We start from the raw sequence: 21,409 nt of genomic DNA on the forward strand, positions 1-21,409 counted from the left end.
TCCGCCATCTCTCTCCCCACATCCACCACTGCTGGCGGCTCACCTCCAACTGCGCAACGCTACACGCTGTTAACAGCCAGCTGCCTAACACTACAATGGCGAGTATTACAACAATGCAAAGCAGCCACAGACTGCACACAGCACAGCCAGTGATTTATTATACAGAGGTGGCATTACCAATAAAAAAACCTAAACAGCCTACCTAAACAGCCTACTTACACTTGTAAGCTTATTTTTAATGAGCATTTCCTCCAAGTTCCAAACAGTAAATGTAACAGCCTTCCTCGACGGCACATAACCTAAGATAAAAACTGATGAAAAAAGCTATAGCATCTAGTCAATTATATTTTTAGTGCAAAACATGATACATTATCTTCTTCCCCCACAAAATGATGCTTGGTCAAGTGACGAACGTTCGTTTCTTGTACCAGCAGTGATGTAGCCTAAGACCTGGGATGAACTGTTAACTATTATTGCCTTATCTGCTTAGCATATTACTTCAGCCAAATGTGTATTTTGCTGTAATAGAACAATAATTTGGACTATTTAGTCATAGAAATAATATTGCGACAATTTGAAGGTCCATTATGCCTTGAACCAAATTAGTTACGAATACTGAGGTTTGGTCATCACCAAGAGCGGCAGAGAGGACAAGATAGCCGCCTTTTCAGTACTTACTTATTGGCTCATTCGTTTTAATGGCCGTACGATTCTTGGCTCTGATTAGCTGTTTCGATTTAATGGCCAGTAAAATACAGGACTGTGGTTGGGAGATCTGTGTGTGTGCGTGTGTGTGTGTGTGTATGTGTGTGTGTGTGTTTGTGTGTTCTGCTAGCAAATTGAGTCAGGTTGCTGCGAATTTTGGAAAGATAACGGCCTTTGGGTAAATACTAATTGACTGTTTCGTTTTCATGGTCAGTAAAACACTACGCTCTAACTTGAAACTCAACATATGTGTTGTTGACGTAGTAGCTACCTGACTGGCGAATTTCCAAGAATGTGGATTGGCTTAAGAAGGAGCCTTGTGCATTTCATACCGCTATAGAGTAAATCTTTACATATTTTGAATAATAACAATAAAGATCATTTCTCGTTTTTTTAAAGTGTTATTTAAATTTTTAAGTTTTACGATCAAAGCACTGTCAGGTGTTTGCGTCAAGTCAGAGGTACAAAAAAGAAGATGCAAACACTGCAGTTTGTACTAACTGGCTGTTCCATTTTAATACTCAGTACAATACTGTGCTGTGACTGGGAAAACAAAACAGGTGTGCCTTGTCTTAAAGGCTCTCTGAATGACCTGCTTCCAGGAAAGGGGTTGGATTAGAAGAGGGGAGGGGGATGATGGTGTCTTCCCACTGCTGCCACCATTCCACAGCCCTACGCTCGCCTCCATCTGCTACACTCCAAGGAACGTCCAGTGTGCTTCTCTGGTCCAGAAAGTCATCTGCTTTTCTCCTACTGTTCATAACCCATTAAAACGCTCACACATCAGCCTTTATTAATTGCTCGCAGCCTTCTGTCTGTGACAAATCCCATGAGCTGTCTGTCCTCTATGACCATTTGCAGCCAAGTGACCTTTTCCGTTACAAGAATACAGCCAATTAAATTATACAAAGCGCACATTTCTGTCATAAATTCAACACAGCGGTCCAGGTAATGGATTACATCAAACTTTCAGTAAGCGTTTATCAAGCACAAAGTGATATTACCAGTTATGTGACAGGGGATATAGTACGATGGAGGAGTGCATATTGTGTGAAATTGGAATTGTGTTCAATGGAATAAACATTTATCACCCTGTAAGACCTTCTTTCTTAACTTGTTCATCCTGCACCAAGAACAGAACAAACTTACTGGTATGAGTGTCGAAAGTGGGGTGCTTTTTCCAGGAAAGGGGTTGGATTAGAAGAGGGGAGGGGGATGATGGTGTCTTCCCACTGCTGCCACCATTCCACAGCCCTACGCTCGCCTCCATCTGCTACACTCCAAGGAACGTCCAGTGTGCTTCTCTGGTCCAGAAAGTCATCTGCTTTTCTCCTACTGTTCATAACCCATTAAAACGCTCACACATCAGCCTTTATTAATTGCTCGCAGCCTTCTGTCTGTGACAAATCCCATGAGCTGTCTGTCCTCTATGACCATTTGCAGCCAAGTGACCTTTTCCGTTACAAGAATACAGCCAATTAAATTATACAAAGCGCACATTTCTGTCATAAATTCAACACAGCGGTCCAGGTAATGGATTACATCAAACTTTCAGTAAGCGTTTATCAAGCACAAAGTGATATTACCAGTTATGTGACAGGGGATATAGTACGATGGAGGAGTGCATATTGTGTGAAATTGGAATTGTGTTCAATGGAATAAACATTTATCACCCTGTAAGACCTTCTTTCTTAACTTGTTCATCCTGCACCAAGAACAGAACAAACTTACTGGTATGAGTGTCGAAAGTGGGGTGCTTTTTCCAGTAAATATCATCTCAGCAATGGATAAATCGCATAGGCACATTGGAATGTAGTAACCTTTAACATTCCGTAACATCCAAAGATTTACACGTATTAACAAGATGCTAGAGGAGGAAGATAGATAGGATTCGCACACATGTAAGCAACATCATTACAGGTGGATCAAGGGAGGGCCTCAAACCAATTTCACAACGCTGGCTAAAATGCCGGTTATTCTGCGAAATCCCGAACTACCAGTAACTCCTCTGACTTGCAATTAAACACAATGACCTGTAAAACGATAATTAGTAAAACTGGCACACAGAAATTTGCTTATAGAACACGGTAACCGATATATGCAGTTGGGAATGGTCTGATTAACTTTTAGGATGAGAATTTGATCCATGATATCACACTTATGCATCGTAAATAAAAAAGACAGATCTTTGGAAACTCATAATTTCATTCATCACCAAAGATCAATTATTGGCTGGATGCCTGAATTTAAATAATGTAATTATCCGAGCCATAAAAGAAATTATATTTGAAGAGTTGGTAAAAGCATGTCCTACTGTCCACTTTTACACAGGCAGAGTGCTGTCTACCAAGGTTTTAAACATCTACATTAGCCGCAGTATGACCAGCGCACCTTGACAAAGTGGGGCGGTAGGTGGCCAATCAGGACAATAGTCAGGAGGTGCCAGCCACTTATCCAGTTGGGCGGGAGCTGACAAACTGCCAGAAAGGCGGTTGCCTTGTTCTTCCTGAATTTTACGGGATAGAACTAGAGCTTTCAGTGGAAATTTCTACAGCCTTCCTCACTCTCTGTTATTCAACTAATCGCAACACATGCTTTTAAAAAAAGTGGCCGCGCATTGACCATTGCCACCTCAGGCCAGAAGCCAGATTTGAAAGCAAAATTCAAAGAAAAATTATCCAGAATCTAAAGAGAGAAAGAGCAAGCTACCTGGATTCTCCAGTTACAAGTGCGCATCCAGCTACCAAGTACTTCATACATTGTACAACTTGTCCACACTGGGGATGATGGAAAGAGGCTAAGATAAGTTGTAGAAAAAGAAAATCAATAAGTGATGGTTGCCTACGCAATCCTCCTCCCAGCTATGATTTACGTATGATAAACAGTAGAACTTTGTACGCGTAGTGTCCGTTCTTACGGATATGTACGAAAGAAGAGACACCACACATATAGATGCATGCACCTCGAGGGAAAATAATGATACATTCTGTGCGGATGTACCATTCGTTCAACATGTTGTTGGAATGAGTTGAGGCTATGAGGAATGACGATAATGGTCGAGGAACGCTAAACATCTAGTGTGTGCATATGGGAAATTGGTCTGGACATGCAGTGTGCCCAGCTAACCAAAGTGGTCAGGGTGACTAAAGCAGGAAATCCACAATGGAGACCCTGTCCGGTACAAATTTTTACTTTTCACCATTGGATTTATTTCAGTCCCCAATGCCCGCATCTCGTGGTCGTGCGGTAGCGTTCTCGCTTCCCACGCCCGGGTTCCCGGGTTCGATTCCCGGCGGGGTCAGGGATTTTCTCTGCCTCGTGATGGCTGGGTGTTGTGTGATGTCCTTAGGTTAGTTAGGTTTCAGTAGTTCTAAGTTCTAGGGGACTGATGACCATAGCTGTTAAGTCCCATAGTGCTCAGAGCCATTTGAACCATTTCAGTCCCCAATTGCAGCTGATGTCACAATTTCTCTTTCGTCAAACAGCAGGAACATAATCGTCTAGACTAACACAATGTAACTTAAGTATTCCAGATAACAGTTACACAAAAGATGTTGGGACAGGACCCTTTCATTACACGAATGCTGAGGGGGAAAATTACACTGGAGCTGATGACGTCATATGACATCAGGAATAAGGTTTTTTTTTATGTGCAATGTTCTATAGTAATAACAGCTCAGTGGCTATGTGTTAACCTCTGAGGTCTGTGTAAACGATTTAAGTTACTGCTAAGGTAAACGCCTGAGAAGAAGTAAGTCAGTTCATGAAGTAGTTCAGAAAAATTATTCAGAAATCATTCTGTCAAAGAAAACATTATAAAGGAATTATTCTTACCCTCACTAGGCTTGTACAAGAATTCCAAACAAATATCTTAATATAAATGTAATCCTTACAAACTTCACAAATGTGTAGAAACAAAGCTGAATGTTGGTGTACTGGGCCAACAATTTGCATGTAAGGAATAATCTTATTTATCTTCATAAACAGCTACTGAACGATACCAGTGGACAGCAATCGAGGGATCTGATCATCCATCAGCGTGCTTGCAAAAGGTGTAAAAAAAGTGTACATTTGTCATTAATTCTTTCCGGTATGTCTGTTGTCGACACAGTATGGTTCACGTGTAGAGGAGTAAGTCATTCTTGATTCTAGAACTGCACTGCACGTCTTCCGCCCATGTTCCAAGGAAACTGCTGGGTGTTTCCTCCAGCATAGTTTTACCAAGGTCATGGTCTCTAAAGGATTGCCAGATGCAGTGTGAAAAACCCCAAAGCATTCAGGGGGCATATTTCGTTCTAGCAATAGTTTATTTTGCTACACAGTCTCGTACTTTAAGCGGGTATTTGTGGATCGCTTACAGAAAATGTCTAATAGTATCTCCTAATTGTATTAATTAAGGTATGGAACTTGAAGGTAGTCATATTGGACCATTAATTATGCTAATGTTGGCTATCATTTGTAAGTAGAAAAGCACACAGTCACACTTGACTCGCCTAGAGGAGAGGAGGAACAACAGTTTGAGGCATTTTGTAGAATCTGAAATATAGTAACTTCAAGCAAATTTAGAAACCATCTCATGCTTTGTATTGCATATGTTGGAGTCTTACACTTTATTGGACAAATAATCAAAGTTTTCCTCAATTTTGCAGAATATACTACGGCATAAAGAAGTAATAGTAACTCAGTCACACAGTGTAATGTTAATGAATCTTACGTAATAAATTACTTTAATATTTAGTGCTGCCATCACATTTTTTAACTTGTACACACACCCATCCTGACTGGCTGTGTGCAGTATACTAGTGAAGTGGTGTGTATTCATCATTTACTGGTTTACACACAGCATCTGATTCAACGATTACACAATTATCATGGTAATGTCCAGATGTGTTTGATCGTATATCTTTTATGTGGGGTTTGCGTATCACTAAAATGGAAGCAAGTTGTCGAATAAGTTTGTTGATTGCATTCGTGCACAACATCAATAAGATCGCTGTGGCCACGAAGAGACCTGCTGAGATCTGCCTTTTCTTATCTGGATGATGGGAGTGGGGGGGGGGGCAGGGGGGAGGATTGGTGCTGCTGATGAGCAAGAGGAGACCAGCTTGCATGTGAGTGATAGCTCAGAAGCGAGCCTGCCCCTGCCATGTGCTTTGGGCACATGCCGTGTTGTATCAGTTGATCACCCACAAGCAACGACCCTCTACAGAGAGCGAACGAGAAGTCTAGTTGATTTGTGGTGAGACATAACACCATTTGTACGTAACGCAATATGCCTAGCGCACCAATTTCCCATTTTTCACCTGATCCCACCAATTTTCCGATTTTACACGCCATCTTAATAATTTCCTAGCAATTTTACAGCCTGTGCTGCCAGTTTCCAATTTTATTGTCTATCCTACCTATTTACTGCCAGTTTTATGGCCTGCCCTGCCATTTTCCCCATTTTACAGCCTATTCCACCAATTTCTGTATTTGGCGGCCCGCAGTTGGTCGTATTAATGATGCTCCTCTCACTACAGAGCTCCTATCTCCAGTGGTTCCTATTGCCTGAGGACATATTACCTGAGACCACTGGAGCCCTGGATTTTAGGGTAGGTGCACTCCAGGAAAAATTGTCGATCTATAACAAATTTATGAATAAATGCATAATAATAATCAATAATATTATTAAAAATAATTGAAGGAAAAGTGCAGTCATCTTCAGTAAAACAGAACACGATATACGACTAGATACAGAACGTTCATATCCATAGGACATGAAAAAATTGGTATTTTCAGCAGAAATGATCAGCATATCCGTCACCTCAGTTCAGAGTGTGTCCTGTTTCCGAGTAGGAACAGGATTCGCCATGGGCCCTGGTAACATGTTCCATACATGATGTCATCGACTCATATAAGGCACAAATGGCGTCCTGTGGTATAACCATCCACGTTGCACCTCGTTCGAAAGTTCATCTGTAGTGGTTGGCATTGGGTCACAGCACTGCAGCTATCATTTCAAGATATATCCGACAAATTTTCGATTGGCAACAACAATTTTGATCTAGCAGGCCGAAGCAAAAGGCTAACATTCTGTGATACGAAGAGGATACATGTTCATGCAGCAACATGTAGTCATGCATTTCCTTGCTGAAAAATGACTTACAGGGTGTTCAGCAGAAAGGATGTGGCTACCAGTCCCCGGATGTCATTCTTGTTGGTCACTCTGCTCACAGTGCAATGGTCACTCACTTACTGTGGTTTGTGGTTATACCCAGTACCACCACACCATAAAGTCTTGAAAAAGCACTGTATGTCTTGTGCAAATGCTGTCACTGTGATGCCTCTACCCTTGTCTGTGGCAAACCAAAATATGGGCATAATTTTCAAACGAGCAGAGCTCAGATTCATCCGAAAACCCTAACTGATGGCATTCCTATTACCAGTTACGTCGTTGGGTACACCATTGTCGCCTAGTATGTTTCTGCACGTTCGTCGAAGTTAGGGGGAGAACTGTACGATGCACTCATAACCCAAGAAGTAATAAACTAGCAAATGGTTCAAAAGGCTCTGAGCACTATGGGACTTAACATCTGAGGTCATCAGTCCCCTATACTTAGAACTGCTTAAACCTAACAAACCTGACGACATCACACACATCCATGCCCGAGGCAGGATTCGAGCCTGCGAACCTAGCGGTCGCGCGGTTCCAGACTGAAGCGCCTAGAACCACTCGACCACTGCAGCTGGCAATAAACTACCACTCCTAAAATGTTGTGATGTGTTACGCTGTTCCACTGTTGCGCCAGAGCCGAGAAGAATGCACACCTCTCTTGCAATGCCATTCGGATTAGGTGTCTATCTTCTCGGGGACGGTCTAGGTGGTGCGACCTGACACATATCGTAACGTTCTACTGTCTCCCGTGAACCATTTTGCACGCATCTGTTGTACTGCCAAAACTTTTCGTCTCACACGATCAGCAATTACCCGGACAGATGCATCACAGACTCTCATGCGCCGTCTTTCAAAGTCACTGTTAGCACATACATCTGCAAGGCATCCTGCACATCTGGTCATGTCACACTTATACATTACCTTTGGTTTATAGCAACCACAAGGATCCCAGGCGCATTTTACCACGGCGCCAAGATATTGATGTTGACCTTGAACCTGAAAGCCAACATGGTTCAAACGCTAGTAGTTTCTGCAGAACATACTAATGTACATGTCCTGTGAATATAAATGTCCTATACCTAGCCATTCAAGATGTTCTGTTTTTTTTTTCTGAAAACGAGTGTACTTTTTTCAAATGCCACAGTCTTCTTCTCCTTTTAATTCTGGCCAGACGCAGTGGAAGGAGCCCAGCTGATGATGCTTAATGGCGATCCCATAATGTGATCTACAGCGGAGGGAAGAGAGAACTAGATTCCTATTGGCCGAGAGCAACGCTGGAGGCCTTACTGCCAGAGAGTAGTTGGGCCCCGTGGCTATTGGTAGAGAGGAATAGTGTATGATGACAGTGAAATATTTACTTAATGCAATTGGCTGAGAATAAAGCAGGAGAGGGGAGGAGGCGTGTGGAGGGTAGACGGAGGGAGATTCGTACTTTGAGTTAATATGAACACTTGCCTCAGGTGTAACCTGGTACTTAAGATCAAGGTCAAGGTCGTCTGTAATCGGCAGTGCTACCCTACTCAGTCAAATCGGAGGTGCTACTTACGTCACAAGATAGCTGTGTGCTTTCTGATACAACGAGGCAGCAGTATACAGCTGAAATGCAATGCATCATACACAGTCACAATCATGCCAAATTAATGAAGTACACAATATGGCACATGTACTAAAACTGTCCCATACAATTAGTACAGTAATAAATTAAAATGTGGCGTACTTACTCCCATATCGTTGAAGTGAGACTAAAACTGACATCTTTATAGTATATTACAGCAAAACGACGTTACAGCGTTAATGCTGCGCTGAATCTTCAATGGATACTACCTGAAGTGACTGTTGCTACCGTTAATAGAGAAAAGAGTGAGTTTCATAAAGAGAGAGGATTACTGTTTTTGCCATAAATTCAGTACTTTTGTTTCATTAAATTAATCTTCCAGTCTTCTGTATCTTTATAAAACAGATAGCTCTCTGTGTATTTCTCAGTAATTATTAATTGAAGTAAAGATTCTTCGAAAATTCAGTCCTTTAGTTCATTTACATCTTCATGTTTCATGCAGATAAGCCATTTCAAACTGTCATTAACAAATGTTATCCTACCTCAAAACTAGTTCTGTAGTACTGTTAATCATCTAGAGTGTTTGCATCCTGTCAAGCAATTGCGATATAGAATCCTGTCCATTTCCTTACTTTGCTAGGTTACTGACTGTCTTACGAGGAACATTTTTATTAGTATCTTCAAACATTCGCGCTAACTGTACAATGAGATGACAAAATCTTTCAAATAATATTCTGCAAAGCGATTATGCCTCTAGAAATAAGTATTCATCATATATGTTCGTTGGAAGTTCCCAGAATAAATATCCTCCCAAATTTCCAAAGTTAATTAAACAGATCAACTCAAAAAATAAGTTTGGTGGACTAAATTTTGATCATCTGTCCTCAACAAAGGAGATAGCGATAAAGTTAGTTTCAATCAGTGGAAATAAGCCCAAAAACGCGATTCTTTTGAAATAAGGAATTTCATTTGGAAAGAAAAATATTAAAATTATGATTTTCATAATTTCTATTTTTCCTTGTAATCTATCCAAAACGCATCTTAAGGTGAGCAGCATACAAGTGTGCACATTTCTTTCATAGAAACGTAATAATTACTAACAGAATGTACCTGTATTAAAAGGTTATGCACTAAGCAGTATAATATAGGAGGCATTCGAGCAAATTTTATATACCTCGAACCGTATGTGATTGGAAGGGTTCCTTTTTAACTGACTTGATTAATGGAAGCGTAAACTATATTTGAATTATCACTTTGGTATCAGTCTGTCTAGATCCCAAATTTCATAGTAAAGTCTCTCAGCACCATGTAAACATAAAGATTTCTGTAGTTAAGTTACTGACCATGTGACTATAACTGCCACAAAACTAAGTTCTTACGTCTGAAAAGTGAGAAGTAACAGCAGAGACGCAAACCGAAACCCACAACGTGAATCTTCTTACGTCTATGTCAGTTATTATTTCTGAGTAAGTATATCTGCAACCACAGCCACTAATTTTTCTAGTCTGAACTAAGACCGAATTATAAAAAAAGAGACTGATATATATAGAGAGAGAGATGAAATAGAAAAAGTGAATCATTAATGTCATATTTGCAAGAAAAACGTAACTTTTCAGCACCTCTCTATGCATTCTGCAAACATGTGATGCTCATCGTCTGTTTCCGCTAATTAACTTGTTTCCTTGAGAATATTGTACAGGGTTTGTATTTTCTGATATTAATTGGATACGGTAGTTTACTATTTCTAAATAAAGTGAACATACACAGACCTATAAGGCTGTCATATACTTTATCACCAGTTTTCAGTCTACTGAAATTTCAACTCCTCTCTTGAGATGTATTTGTAACATTATTGTGGCACTTTTTATTCAGTTCCAGTTTTATTCTGTGTAGTTAAGTTGGGTAAGCTCTACTCATGTTGTTATGTGAATCGTTGTTAGTGTCAGATTCAAGTATATAATTATTTTCCGTTGCCTGTGACCTGGAAGCAGATGGTGGAGTCTCCTATCGGCTTCAAGCTTGTCCCAGAACTGTTGCAATGTGTTATTAATCAGGTTATTTACATGCTTCATATTCCCTACACTGTGCCTGATATTTCTTTGTACCCATTAAATAGCCACTGTGATATTCTATTGCCTTCTTGGTTATGGCCGATTACTATTTTTTGAGTCTGTGCACGCAATGCTTTGTTAGCCCTCAGGATTCCTCCCTGCGTTTCCTCCGAGACTGTGATAGTGGTAACTTATCGTAATATGTATAATAAATTTTTCCACTAAAGAATGTCTTTGTCACAAGCACATGTGCTCTCTGGAGAGAACCTATTTTCGTTGGACGAACACTTGAGATAATCACTGTATTGCTACTGCAGCTTTAAATGACAATAACAGTGTTTATCGAAGTATCTACGTTCGCAACAACACTCTATATGATCCCACTGCCCTACAAAAAATTTTGCCCAACGGAAGCGTTAACACGTTGCGGAAAACAGAGCCGCAGCTGGCCATTGTGGTTAGTCTCTTAATTGACATCGCATGCGCAAAAACCATATTTTGTACACATATTAGGGTATGCAGCATACGAAGTGTGGTGAGTATATCTGGGCACCAGAGATCGTTGAAAGTGCAGCTACCTCAGTTATTACACCAACAGTATATTGTTCATCAGCGTTTTGCACCTCGCTTTCAGTCTGAATATTGTGTCCTATGTTGTTGAAAATTATTAAACCGATATTAATTTAAAATAAATTCGATTAACTGCTCATCTGCCTTAGCCACAGTGATGTCATGTAACAATTTAGACGAGGTAATTTAGCAACCACCTACAACTTTCGCTGCTGGTTTTCTCTTTGTTTATGATAACAGCCTCAGTTTCTTACCATATGCTTTTAATTCTACCACAGATGACACACACACCAGTCTCATTAGCAATAACTTAAATTTGTCTCCCATCTGCTAGAGGACTTACGCATTACCTTACCTCTTTTTTTTAACTGTGATGGATGCCTATTTCTTGTCCTGAGTGAAAGTCGGAACTATAAAACTCATCTATGTGCCATCTCCACATATTCTGCTGACTATCGTTTTAGCCTGCTTGGGAGCGAGGTAATGAGCAAGCAGTTGGCTAACTCATTTTAACTCGCTATCATACCAACATCTACTGTAAGCAGAACTGACAGAAAGTGTGACGCCTCAGCCTTTGTACTAATTATTACATCAGGCGTTCATGCCCTATTTAAACTGTACTGTACTGCAGGCCTACCTTATTCCTACCACCGATTCATGACTTGCGTTGTGTTTCTTTCTTGTAAAGAGTCTCACTTTATTTGTGCACTTGCAAGAGCCTTTAACTTCATTTTGTGTCCTTCCTGCGCCAAACAAACACTGTATTTTAGAGCACCATAGAGTACATCTTATCTGGGAAACTGCGATCGTATCGAGTTATCACGCTCTAAGAATGTGCACATTATATTGAGAATTCTCTGTTACTGTCAAATGCTAATATGTGCTCCAGTTGCAAGCTGATGGCAGTTTGATCACTGGTGGTAAGACTGTTTTCTACCATCCACGATGTTATCCTCGCGAATGCTCTTGATCAGCCAAATGGTTCAAATGACTCTGAGCACTATGGGACCTAAGGACGGTTGCACACATGGCGGATTTTTCCGCAGCAGTCAACTGACCGTCGCCACCGTTCCCGCAGTGGTGCACAGGAGTAAGTCAGAGCTCTCACATTAAGCGGAAGAAAAAACGAGCGGTAAATCTGACGTCGGCGGTAGCTGTGTGACCGCAGGCTGCCACTGGCGCCGACGGCAATTCTACCGGCACAGCCAAAGTAGTGGCGCACTTGACCAAATGCACGCTTACACACGTAGCGGTTTTTCTACCGTCGACAGCTGTTTTGTTCAGTGTGAATAGAGTCGTTGTGTTCACAGTTGTTAGTTGGTTTCTTCTTTCAGACATGAGTAATCTAGACATAGATAATGAATTCGTCCACTACAATGGACATCAATTTCTAATACTATATTGTTACTAACGTGTGTTTGTTTATTTAAAGTTTTGTTAATGTAGATATTTTGTATCTTTCTTCGGAATTTTATCATTAAATACTGTTTTTTTTTTAAATGTGGCGCTACAGAAGAATGCTGAAGACTAAATGGGTAGATCACATAACTAATGAGGAAGTATTGAATAGGATTGGGGAGAAGTTTGTGGCACGACTAGAAGAAGGGACATGTGTTGAGACATCAAGGGATCGCCAATTTAGTATTGGAGGGCAGCGTGGAGGGTAAAAATCGTAGAGGGAGACCAAGAGATGAATCACTAAGCAGATTCAGAAGGATGTAGGTTGCAGTAGGTACTGGCAGATGAAGAAGCTTGCACAGGATAGAGTAGCATGGAGAGCTGCATCAAACCAGTCTCAGGACTGAAGACCACAACAACAATAACCGTTACTTTACAACTAGTTTGAAAATGATTATCCCAAACTTACCTCAGTGTTATTGCCAGCATTTCTACAGGCTGAATACAATTCCTCATTTTGATATTTTTCCGCTGAATAGTATCTTTCAACCGCCCATGGAGCCTGTCAAAGGTAGACACCGACATTCTGAAATAATTGAATAATTTCGTGTCATCCTGCCTCAACTCTTCAGACAACATGTAGAAAGCTCCAACCTCCCTTCTTCTTTCATTAATTGGATGCACCCAAATTAATCGATTATTTCCTCTCCTTTTCATTCGTCGACGTAATAACAATAAACTTATAATTCACTCTGTTCATTTCGGACGGCACCGCGTGCTTAAAAGCAACAAATACTTCAAATAAAGTAGTAAACTTGTGTGAACTGGTCTGATCATGAACGAGCACTGCCAGTAAAAAAATGCCTGACTCGTTTAGATGCCCAAGCGCACCGCAAAGCGAATAGCCTGCAACACGTAAGCTACTGTCGACGGAGATTTTACCGCCATATGTGTAAACCCTTGAGTTCTGTGAGTGGCGACGGTCAGCTGACCGCGACGGAAAAAATCCGCCGTGTGTGCAACCGGCCTAACATCTGAGGTCATCAGACCCCTAGAACTTAGAAATACTTAAACCTAACAAAACTAAGGGCATCACACACATCCATGCCCGAGGCAGGATTCGAACCTGCGACCGTAGCAGTTGCGCGGTGCCAGACTGAAGTGCCAAGAACCGCTCCGCCACACCGGCTGGCTCTGGATCAGCCAAGGCCACATCAGTAATCCTCTGCGAAATATGAACGAAATGTCCTCTACAGATCACTAGAGTCTGTACGGAGAGCTACCAAAACACCCTGTATATCAGGTCATTTATGTTCCACACAAATTGCACGTAGTTGCTACCAATGTGTCGCAACTACTAGAGTGCTACGTGCTTTAGTATCAGCTGACTGCACAATTGCTTCTAGACAGCTTTCAGGCATTAGATGGGATGAGGCAGTCTTTCTCCACTGTGTTGTCCATGATGAATGGTAATGCCTGAAATTTGGTATTCTCGCCACACTCTTCACACTCTGGCTCTCGGAATGTTAAATTTCCTAACGATTTCCGAAATGGAATGTCCCAAGCGTCTAGCTACAACTACCATTCAGAGTTTTCAGTCTGTTAATTCCCTTCATGTGGTCAAAATCACTTCGGAGACATTTGCACATGAATCATCTGAGTAATAATGATAACTCTGTCAATGTGTTGCCCTTTTATACCATGTGTAGACAGTACTAATGCCATCTGTATGTGTGCATATCACTATCCCATGAGTTTTGTCACCTCATTGTAGATTGATCTCAATAAGTCATACCGTAATCACTGCGTAACGTAACAGCTTCAACTGAGCTTAAACTTCTCAAAAAAGTTTTAGTTAATCCTTGGAAACACAAGTCGACGTGGATATATCGACATTTCACACTACTTTCAAATCTATATTACCTAAATGAAGGGGCATAGATAATTATCTGTTAATCAATATTATTATAAGCAAACTTGAAAGCTCGATGTATCAAATATGACTGTAATATTGTTAATGACAATAATTATGTATTAACGTTTTGGAACGAGAAGTATGCAAGGAGCGAATCTACTATCAGTCCAGCAGTCAGTACTTTCTACCTGGAAAGTATTCCGAAATTTATGATATTTTGGTATGTTGTTTGTGGGTAGTCGGTGGAGCAGATCTGAGTTTTCGGCCTCGAGGACCGTGTGCCAACATGATGGAGGGGCCGGGAGGGGGGAGGGGTTGCGTGGGGAGAGGGCAGAAATTAACCAAATTTTCAGCCATTTTTCTTTATTTCTCTTACAGTCTAAACCTTCCTTTTTTTTTCGCAACACACCTATTACAAAGTTGACGAACATTAAACTTCCTGCACATTTCACCAGACAAAACTATTTTTGACCCAATAGTTACCAAGATTCAGTGGTTCACAAAAACAATAAATTTCTAAAATTATTACAAATAGCAGCAAAACACAGGTTTTTGCTTACAGCTTTCATCTGTCAACATTTCTATGTAAATTGTGCTATATGTCCATAAACTGCGACAGATATAAACAGTTCAGTGCCTTATAACTTCCATTTGTCAACATTTCTGTGTAAATTGCGTTAGATGCAATAACACACAGGAACAGTCATCGAGGTGGCACACTATCACTGACACCATGACCAGAGTCAGCCCACTATTATCCCTCATGGCTCACATGAGAACCTGTTCTGTGATTACTACTGACCATATTCTTACCAGAATTTGCCACTTCCGTGAATAGTGAAGTAGCTCTTAGTGATGAACTTTTGATACCCCTCACAATACTTTTTGTCCTTTGAGCATCCTAGTAGTACAAGTCTTGTTTCAATGGCCAGATGCATGGAAGTAAGTATAATTTCTTTGAGTGAGATGAGATGGAGGTTCCAGCCACCAGTACATTCAATGCTGATAAAATTTCTCATTGGGGTAAACATGCGAAAGTATTGGATTCATGTTGCACTGTTTGACCCTCTTTCCTTAATTTCCATCAGCATATGCTTTCCGGCATTTCACTTTCACAGCATGCAATGCAGGATCCTCAGTGTATACAGGGTGTTAGGGGAGTAACTGCAGATATTTCTATTAACAATTGACGACGGTGTGCTGAACAACATCACATCTGAATGCTCATTTACGCACGAACAATTATAGCTATTAATAGTAGTATGTTTTTAAGTTAGTTAGTAACTTCAAGTATACAGGGGTGTGTTATTGGACCATTGATTTTCACAATATATATAAATGACCTAGTAGATAGTGTCGGAAGTTCCATGCGGCTTTTCGCGGATGATGCTGTAGTATACAGAGAAGTTGCAGCATTAAAAAATTGCAGCGAAATGCAGGAAGATCTGCAGCGGATAGGCACTTGGTGCAGGGAGTGTCAACTGACCCTTAATGTATTGCGAATACATAGAAAGAAGGATCATTAATTGTATGATTATATGATAGCGGAACAAACACTGGTAGCAGTTACTTCTGTAAAATATCTGGGAGTATGCGTGCGGAACGATTTGAAGTGGAATGATCATATAAAATTAAATGTTGGTAAGGCGGGTACCAGGTTGAGATTCATCGGGAGAGTCCTTAGAAAATGTAGTCCATCAACAAAGGAGGTGGCTTACAAAACACTCGTTCGACCTATACTTGAGTATTGCTCATCAGTGTGGGGTCCGTACCAGATCGGGTTGACGGAGGAGATAGAGAAGATCCAAAGAAGAGCGGCGCGTTTCGTGACAGGGTTATTTGGTAAGCGAAATAGCGTTACGGAGATGTTTAGCAAACTCAAGTGGCAGACTCTGGAAGAGAGGCGCTCTGCATCGCAGTGTAGCTTGCTGTCCAGGTTTCGAGAGGGTGCGTTTCTGGATGAGGTATCGAATATATTGCTTCCCCCACTTATGCCTCCCGAGGAGATCACGAATATAAAATTAGAGAGATTCGAGCGCGCACGGAGGCTTTCCGGCAGTCGTTCTTCCCGGGAACCATACGCGACTGGAACAGGAAAGGGAGGTAATGACAGTGGCACGTAAAGTGCTCTCCACCACACACCGTTGGGTGGCTTGCGGAGTATAAATGTAGATGTAGATGTACACGTGGCACAAGCAAGTCATTTCCCCTGGTGAGCAGGTCAATTACTGAAGTGTGGACAAATGGGCACAAAGAAGGTAATTATATCGACAGGCGTAGTCCACTTCATGGGACAGCTACAATCATGCAGAAAACGTCAGGTAGTAAATAATGTGATATATTTGTGGGAGAACGTTAACCGCAGAGAAAGAACAACTAGCACACTGAATTCGGTGAAGTGGGTACATATTACAGTACCTATCACCACAATATCTGCATCTACATCCTAATACCCTGTATATCTTCGATTGGTAAGAACAATCGATTGTTGCATCCACTGCAAAGAACTGTTCTTCTTTCAATCCCGAGGGTTCACTTATCAATCCACCCAAAGTAGTGTAAACAAGGTTATGTGCCCTTAAAGCCCTGGTGTAAAAATGTCCAGACTATATCTTATCAACACTTTTCGCTGCAAAAATCGAACTTAAAAGCTATAATGGTCCACATGGCATCCATGAATGACATTAAGAGGTGGAAACCTCCTCGTCTCACAACAACGTTGCTCAACTCTGGAATGAAGACAACTACATCATGAGCCTTCCAAAACACTATCTCAAAAGTGAGAACACAATTTTTGGTTAATTCCCTTACTTTCTTCAATAGCAGTGATGATGGATACATGTGCTGTAGCGTACGCTTGATCACTTACAAGTTCATTGATGAATGGAAGGCACACAGTCTTGGGGTATTTCTATTTCTCACCTTGTGACCTCAGTTCCATGAATCGACTCCAACTGGCTACTAATGATTGATGATGACTGCCTGTTCATCCCATACAGCCAGGCAGGTGGTATGATGTGCTGTGCAAGGCTTATATTTATGTCAAACAACTTTACGGTTTTTAATCCTCCATTGTGTGGGCAGAGAAACTGGTTAACTTCAACAGTGGCAGCTTTTCCCGTTGTGATTGATGATAAGAGGGCTTTCATGCAAATTACATGTCCCTCTGGTCATAGTACTTCGAGAGGTGATGGCCAATACTACTCCCATGGCGTGGAGTGTGTCTTTTCCCCCTAGCGTGTTCGCACTGAAGTCAGCATGGTCGAATATCAACTGGCTGAATGGATTGGCTGATTCATCAACTACGTCTTTCGTAGCCTGCAGCACATACGATCCTTCAAATCTACAAGCTTCATCATGGGAAGCTGAAAGTCCTAATATCGCTACGAGGTTTAGACAAAGTTTGATAAACGTACATTCCAACCGTTTTTGAAATGGATGACAACGATGATTTTGATCGCATGTCTAGCACAATGGCATATCTACGGCAACACATTTCCTCTTGTACGATTCTAGTGAACACATTTTTTGTCTAAATGATCGTTTCTCAGTCATACGCTTCATAAAAAAGATGTTAGTGTAAATTTATAAGATTTGACAAATCCTAATAGAATCAAAAACGTTATGACATTGTTTGTTTTCTTGTAAATTTTAAATAATTGTTTCCCAGCTTCAAGAACTATTAGTGTTTCAGATAAACACAGGGGCTGCTTTGCTATCTTGCTAATTATGCTAGAAAGTAACGTCACAGTTTTTCGGTAATTAATATAAATGCTTACGTAAATTCAGAAGTATGTATAGTAACTTTAGTACTTTTACAGTTTGCATCCATCTTGTCGATAAGTGAAATGTCAGTCTGACAAAAAAATATAATTTCATTTCAGTAAAAGCTAAATTATTTCTGAAACATTAAAGTTAATTGCTCCTTGAGAGCTGGCGGATGAAATCTTCGTAGTACAACTTTCTCTGCAGAGTGATTGTCAAACAGATAATATCAGTCCTCTTCCAGCCTACAAACTGCGTGTTGCTATGTTGAGGTTTAAACCAAGTTGTAAGGACTGTACGCAGGTAGGAAGTGAAGTGTGATCGGTATGAGTTCCAAATTCCTAAATTTGACCTAAGAGGTAAAGAACTGAGTGATAGTTTCTGATCGCCTTGATTATAAAGTAAATTTCTGGTGTATTCTCAAGGTCAACATCAAGTAAGAGCATGTAGAATACTTTAGGTAAAAGTGTTTGTGTTTTTTTACGTACAGCTCTGACGCTTATATTCCACTTACAAAGCACAAACGTTAGCGGTTCTGGAAACCATGTGCGTCACAAAGGTTTTTTTTTTTTTTTTTTTTTTTTTTTGAGAACACAGGAACGAACAGACGAGTTGCCGCTTCTGCAAGACAGAGTATTTTAACACTGTTGCAGGTAAGAGCGAGTTAACTTAAATCACATCACATCTGTTATTTACATAATTAAAAGTTTAGTCTCTGTTACGAAAAGTTACAGGTTCGATTGCACACGATTTGTTTTTTAAGAATTTAGAAGGAATATCAAACGAGAATTAGAGGGGTTCAGTTATAAATATGTTTTGAATGATGTATTAAATAAAAGAACCCATATCACTAACGGATATCGTTGTGGCCGGTTCTTATCGCAAAAGTTAGAAATGGCTGAAACAACTCAATATGGTGCATCCAATAAACAAACGATTCTTTGAAGAATTGAATTCCATGTACGAAACAGCTTCAAACGGCTGATTACTTTACAAATGAGGTAACGTCTTAAATGTTTGACTATAAGCGTGTAAGCGAGAAAAAGTCTGTGTAAGGTTTAATATTATGCTTAGAGATTGTTGGAAGTCACTAAGTGCTCTAGTTACGAAACAACAGATAAATATAGTCTCGTTTATTTGCCTTCTGTTTTAAACAAAAGATAGTTTCTCCCGCGTCTCAATGTTTATGAAGTTTTGTTTTGGACCATGTGTTGGACAACGATATAATTTTGCAGCGGCAGTAAGTGCTATGTGTGGATACTGTCTGAATACTGAGCTATGAATAGAGTCCGTAGTAATGAAGCAATAAATTAAAACATCGTGCTTGATATTGAAATTTGACGGGAAGAACAGCAAAAGTGTAGTAAGTGCTAAACCTTTTCCCATTCATCATCATGTATACGGTGGGGAAGGGGGGGGGGCACTGTATCTCTGGGAAAATGTCTTGCTTGTTAAGGTTTGAAATTGTGTGCAATTTTTTTTTGGAAGTCACTAAGTGCTCACATTATTATATACTGGATGAAAGATTCTGGGTACTTGCGTGCCATCAGTTACGGTGCCTCAAGACAACCACACAGTTTCTGACAGTAGTTCTGTCCTGTTGTGTCACAGCTTTAACATAATATTATACCTTTTAATAAGCAGGTCATGACAGGAGTGTGAAATGTTAAATTCGGAAAATAATTACACGAAGTACTGAAAGTCAAATTTTGTTGTGCTTGGAAATCTCTAGGTAGGCTACCTGCATCCAGTATTGAGTTCTGGGATGGTGTTATAGTAATATAAATTGTTGGTAAGACCATACCGATGATAGGGACAGAACCTACGTCCCTGCTGCGTGGACAGCCGTTTGATAAATTTCTATACGAGGGGCAACTGTATAAAAGAGGAGCCACCTCTAGTTAAGAAAATTAGTTTTGTGTGTATTGTTGTATAATGTTTTGTGTATGAGTAGCTGTTGTTATTGTGGTCCCCAGACTGACGATTCATTTGTTGCCGTTCTCCACACTAGTTTATCCTGAGCGCGTCGCTTCATTTGCATGTAACCACAACAGCCTGCACCTATGTCTCACTGCCTACTGTATTTGAGTGTTAATCTCCATCTACAATTGTATCCACTTTCCTTCATCACTAAGTAACCTTCGTGCACCGGAATGTTAACTATCAACCGAATCCTCCTATTAGTCCAGTTGTGACATAGATTAATTTTTTTCCTCTTTTAGATCAGTACCTCCTCATTAGTCCTTCGATCTACCAAGTCAACATTTAGCATTTTCACGTAAATGGCATTTCAAAAGGATCATTTCTTTTCTTGCCTGAAATGTTTATTGTCCATGTATCACTTCTGTACAAGGCTGTGCTCCAGACAAATACCTACAGAAAAGATTTGTTCCCGTTTAAATTTATCATCGCTGTTAACATTTTTCCCATTGCCAATCTACATCTTATAACAACCATTCTACTTCGGTCATCAATGGCTGCTTTTCTGCTCAGATAACAAAATTTATCTTCAGTTTTATGTTCTGTGTTTCCACATGTAATTCCCCCAGCTTCTCTTGATTTAATTCGACCTCACTATCCTTATTTTGCCTTTGTTAAAGTACATTTTGTAACCTCATTTCGCGGCAGTGTTCATTTTTGTATACATTCCAGTGAGATTATGTAGCAGATCGGCAGCACCCAATTTCTGTACACAACATATAGAAATTCTAACCCTCAAATTTCATATATAATTATATTAGAAATATATTACTGAAATTTAACTTCCAAATATGAACGTCTGGCAGAAGAGGTTATTGGTCATAAATGGGTACCTATATGTGTATGTGCTATGCTTGAGATTTAAGCATAGAGAAGACATTTAAAAACGTGTAGACCACATGTATTTCATTGCGAAACTTCTCAGTCACAACACCTTTACGTACAGAGTATCAACCTCAGAAATATTATATTAATAATATTGTTCCCAGGGTTTATGGTAATATAGAACGAAGAAAGAATCAAAGAACGTGTCATCATAGCATCTATACTTGTTTTTAATTGTCAGTGAACACTGTTAATCCCAACAGAATTAATTATTGTAGTTAAAGTGGTAACAATAAAATATAATTGGTCGTTGACATATGAAAAAGTGAATCAAATGAACTTTTCACTACTGTTACTACCATTTTAATTTTTATTTATAACAATTAAATCATTATTAGTGTTATTACTATTACTTAAAGTATAACACAAAATTATTTGTGCATGTATGATAATAGCCTGATGTTATAGTATGCCTGTAGGACACTATG

Source organism: Schistocerca nitens, chromosome 1, assembly GCF_023898315.1.
Source record: "Schistocerca nitens isolate TAMUIC-IGC-003100 chromosome 1, iqSchNite1.1, whole genome shotgun sequence".
Classification (NCBI taxonomy): Eukaryota; Metazoa; Arthropoda; class Insecta; order Orthoptera; family Acrididae; genus Schistocerca; species Schistocerca nitens.